This window comes from Carlito syrichta, unplaced genomic scaffold, assembly GCF_000164805.1.
Source record: "Carlito syrichta isolate Samal-C Ts95f unplaced genomic scaffold, Tarsius_syrichta-2.0.1 Scaffold287388, whole genome shotgun sequence".
Taxonomy (NCBI): Eukaryota; Metazoa; Chordata; class Mammalia; order Primates; family Tarsiidae; genus Carlito; species Carlito syrichta.
The window spans coordinates 835035-840722 of NW_007231484.1; positions in this window are offsets into that span (position 1 = coordinate 835035).

A 5688-nucleotide genomic window follows, 5' to 3' on the forward strand; every position below is an offset into this window, starting at 1 on the left:
GCAATCCACTCACCTCAGCCTCCCAAAGGCGCAGGATTACAGGCTGAGACACCGAGTCCGGCCATTTGAAGTTTATTTGTGGAAATGTTAATCACATCTAAAACGATCTTCCCAGTCATGTTTAGACTTATGTTTGATTAACCAATTGGAAAGGATAAGAAATATAGGAGGCGGGATAGACAAGAAAGAAGATATTGTGAAAGTTAAACATGTGTAAGATATCAAGGTGGATGCAACAGTCATGGTGGTGTTGCAGATGGAATTATTGTTGACTCTAGTGGAAAGGTCACTAGTGTTAGTGTCAGAAGATTGGACATTTTTGTTCTTCCCTTTGAAAGTTAGAAGGGTTGCAGCTCAGTTTGTGTAAAACAAGAACAATGAGATTGAACCCTTTTCCCAGAGTTGCTTTCTGTGTTATAAAATCAATCGGAAGTATTAAGTGTAAAACTGTCGGAGAAACTATTTTCATTTAATTCAGAGCAAAAAGTACGTTAGAGTTATCTGTCCTACTCAATTCATTATTCCTGCTTCATATTATGTCAGCCTTTTCCTGACAGGTCACTAAATATACCTTCTTATACAGCAGCAATTAGAAACACATTGCAGGAGAGGGTCCTGAAAAAACCCCAAATTGTCTTTTGGAAAGTGGGCGCCTTATAATACGAGCTTCCCCCACTAAGTAAGTGTTCTAGGCACCCATGGGCATCCGTGACCCAGCTAGCATTGTTGTGAAAGGCTGCATTCAGCTGCAGGGAATTTTTTTGGGAGATTCTTTCAACTCATTTGCCCATTTCATGACGAGTGTTCGGTGGTTTTTGACCAACACCAGCATAACCCCCATGTCCCACCCTCCCTACTCACCCAATCTCACCCTGCGAGACTTTTCGTGGTTTCTCTGGATGAGAAAAGTCCTCAAAAGGAAACATTTTCCTGATGTGAAAGACATGAAACAAAAAACAGCAGGAAGAACCATCAAAATGGACATATTCACAAACTGTTTTGAGCAGTGGAAAAGGCGTCTCAATCAGATGGAGAGTCCTTTGAAGGTGACTGAAGCTTAAACACGTAAGAATAAACACACCTTTTTAAAAATAAACAAACACTGTGCTTTGGGGGGTCTCCCCTCGTATTATATATGCTGAAGAGAAGCACCTGATTTTCTTATTATTAGAAAATCAGAGGTCCAGCAATAAAGCATGCAATGGCTTTCTTGCTATGTTTGTTGATTTCAAAATAAAAAGTCAACTATAACCACTATTTAACATTAACTTGAAAATAAAATAAAATAAATAAATAGCTGCCTACAACTATTTTTTAAAATCTTGTGTCTGTTGCTATTTATGAAACACACTTTGTGACATTTTTCCCATGTCCTTCAATTATTCAGATGTTTTTACATCTCTCCCTCGTGGTACCTTCTTTTGGCTGTTATGGAAATCGTGGAGTCTCGGGGTCAGACAAGTGTTCCCTGGCAGAATCGCCAACCCACAGCCGTTTAGCACAGCATGGCTGTCAAGTTCTCACCAAAGCCAATCAGTTTCTCATGCTTTACCTCGCAAGGAAGACATTTCCATATTTGAAAGATAAAACTTAGGAACATACGTCTGGCAATATTGAGAGGGACGTCGTATTACCAAAACTTTCCACGAACCAATTTAATGTTAGGTTTAAATCTTAATTCTAAACATTTTTCAAGATGATGATTTTTTTTTCTAAAGGTTAAGAATAACCAGTTTCTTTACCAACTCCTCATAAGATGTGACTTGTAGTTCCATTGTCATCTGCACAATTATTCTGAATCATATGTTGATATAAAACAAACTCTGATCTCTCCCTGACTCCCTTTCTCTCTCTTAAGGTGTGACCAATTCAAAATTTGGTGGGCATCGATGAACTCTTTCTAGAACATAAATTCATTATATTACTTATATATATACATATAATTCATAATATCACATACATGCACATACAATTTATAATATCACATATACACATATATTGGCACACACAAATATACACATATGCTAGTATGACGATAAATGATTATTAATCATTTCTACCACTTAAGGTCTCATTTTTAAAATTTTATTTTAAATATGTGTAGTACAATTCAGGGTTAGACATACAAATGTTCATTATGCAGGTAACCTTGTTGATGAGGTATATGCCCCCCTTCCCTGGTAGTTTCCCACTACAGCCAATCTCTGTCTTATCGTATTATGATAGTTGTTCAAGGTCCACTTATGAGTGAGAACATGTGATACTCAATTCTTTGTTTCTGTGATAGAGCACTCAGTATTATAGACTCTAAGTCCACCCAACTTGCTGCAAAGTTCATAATTTTGTTCTTCTTTATGGCTGTGTAATATTCCATTGTATGTATGTACAACATTTTTTATCCTCTCCTTTTTCAATGGGCAGCACAGTTGGTTCCATGTTTTTGCTTTTGTGAATAATGCTGCAATAAACATGCATGTGCAGGTATCTTTTTCATAGAGTTATTTGAGCTTCTCTGGGTTATTCCCAGTAGGGGAATTGCAGGTTCATATGAAAGGTCAATTTTTAGATCTTTTAGGAATCGCCACAGTGTTTTCCACAGAGGCTGTACCAGTTTACACTCCCACCAACAGTGTAAAAGTGTTCCCTTTTCACCACATCCTCTCCAGCATCTGTTGGTTTTTGAGTTATTGATCATGGTCATCCTGACTGGAGTTAGATGGTATCTCAGTGTGGTTTTAATTTGCATCTCCTTGATTACTAGTGAAGCTGAACATTTTTCATGTATCTGTTGGTTGTTCGTGTGTCTTCTTTTGATAAGTGTCTATTCATACCTTTTGCCCACTTTGTAATAGGGCTTTTTTTTTCTTTTCTGCATGTTTGAGTTCCTTGTAGATCCCAGATGTTAGGCCTTTGTCAGATATACAGTTGGCAAATATTTTTCCCCAGTCTGTGGGTTGTCTCCCTGCTCTCTCAATGGTTTCTTTGGCTTTGTAGAAGCATGTCAGTTTAATGACATCCTACTTGTCTATCTTATCTCTTATGGCATGGGCACTTGGGGTTTTGATCAGGAATTGGTTGCCAGTTCCAATTTCCATAAGGGTGGCTCCTGCATTTTCTAAGGTTCTTATAGTTTGAGGTTTTACGTTTAGGTCTTTGATGTACTTAGTGTTGATTTTTGTGCATGGTGATAGGTAGGAGTCTTGTTTTGTCTACATGTGGTCAATCAGTTTTCCCAGCACCATTTCTGAATAAGTTCTCCTCTCCCCAGTCATAGATGGTGGAGGCTTTGCCTAAGATTAATTGCCTGAGAAATTGATATTGTGCTCCTGGAATCTCTATCCTGTTCCATTGGTCTATATGTCTGTTCTTGCAGCAATACCAGACTGTTTTGATTATTGTAGGTTTATAATAAAGCTAGAAATCTGGGAGTATGAGGCCTCCTGCTTTCATTTTGTTTTGTTTTCTTTTGTTTTCTTTTTTCTGAGGATTGTCTTGGCTTTTCTTGTCATTTATGCTTCCTTATGAATTCCTGTATTGTCATTTCTGGGCCTGAGAAGAATGCTACTGGCAATTTAATATGCATTTCATTAAATCTGTAGATTGTCTTGGATAGGATAGACATCTTCACAATGTTGATTCTTCCAATCCATGAACACGGAATATTTTTCTATTTGTTTGTGCAATCTTTGATTTCTTTGAGCAATGTTTTATAGTTTTTGCTGTAAAGCTCTTTGATTTCTCTAGTTAGGAAGATTCCAAGGTATTTCATTTTTCTTTGTGACTACTGTGAATGGGATTGTGCTTTTTATTTGGGTTTCTGTTTGTTTATTGTTAGTGTTTAGGAATGCAGCTGATTTTTACACATTTATTTTATACACCAAGTATTTTCTTAAGTCCTTTATCAGATCAAGGAGGTTTTTCACAGATTCTCTTGGGTTTTCAAGGTAAAGAAGCATGTTGTCTGCAAAGAGGGATAACTTAACTTCCTCTTTTCCTATTTGGCTATTCTTGATTTCCTTCTCTTGTCTGATGGCTCTAGCTAGGACTTCCAATACTATGCTGAACAGGAGGGGTGAGAGCAGCCCTCAAATATTTTAACATGTAGAAATTTATTTAATTTTGACAGTAATATTTTGTAGTAAAGACTATTATCATTTTCTTGTACTTGTTTGATGAAGAAATCAACACATGGAGAGGTTAATGTAATCATTCCAAAGTCCAGCAAGGATGTATGGTAAAGCTGATTTGAGCTCTCTGATCTCAAAATCTGTCCGGTTGTTACAAGGGCTGCCATCATTTATTCATTCTTATAATAATATCAACTAAAACTCTTAAGCTAATTTACCAAGCTTTGTTATTAAACATTATCTAATTGAGCAACATTTGTCCTTATAATATCTGAAAATAATATGTTACCATTATTTTATTCTCTAATCTACTTAGCTTCACTCTTTAGACTTTCATTACATTATTGCTTCCAAAGAATCTAAGAATTCACACTGCCAATTTGCTTATCCATCTTTTATATTTATCCTAGGAAATATTTTATAATGATAGTCTTACCTCTCTCCTTCTTTTTACTTTATATTTGAATTTCCAATGTGCACAGTGAATAATGGATGTAAGAATTCATAACAACTTATGTAGGTGTGCTCCAGTATCATGCAAGTCCATGAATGTGCGGTGCCAAGGGACCAAATAAGAATCCACTTGCTAACTGTGAAAACGTGAACACTGGTTTGTGACAGGGATGGTATTGTGTTTAAACATATATAGATCTGGCCCTCATTTTCTGAATCAAATCTTTAAATTTATTTGACTTTACAAAATTTTCAGAAATCTAAAAATGACAGAATGGTAAGAATCTGGGATACATCGGACAAGTACTAGTGAATCGAAAGAAATTCAAATATAGAATGAAAATTAATAGACAGTTAACACGAGAGAATCAGCAGTGAATGTAATGACTACAACAAAAGCAGAGCATGAGGAAAAGAGCAAAAGAACTATTAAAACGGAGGACGAAGTTGAAAAGTTTAAGAGACAACATCACAGTTGTGAACATTGCAGTTCTCACCTCATGTTCCTATCTCATTTCATGCTATAAAATACCTTTTTCATATTTGAAGGAGATAACCTTTTCTAAAGGTTAGGCCTCTCCTGAAATGCTTCAACAAATCTTTGTGCTCAGGAAGTCTCTACATGGCATTTGATTTCCCTCTTCAACCTTGTGTTCAGACTCAGGAAAATCTACATTCTGTCACCCCACCCCCTGAGTGCTCTACTGGTGAAGTATAGCATTGCATTGTGTGTTTATACTGGTTAAAGAAAACAACTAAAACAGTGTTCATATTTTAACAATTACTATTAAAAGTGGCTAGCACACCACATATTTTAACAAACTTTTTCTAAATGTTCCATCACAATTTATGTGTTGAAAACAGGGTCCAAGTTCACAATTACCTACCACTCAGGAACTCCAGATGCTCAAGAAAATATCTCTCATGAATACTTTTCTGAAAGTAAAATGCCATTAAGTTAATTTAATTAATTCTTAGTCTATAGCAGAGACATTTAACAAGGATGCAGGTATAAAATATTTACATTTTTCACAAGTCACCTACAAATTATCAAGTGTGAAGAGAATACATATAACCAAGATAAAACACTGGTGGCGAGTATACTGAG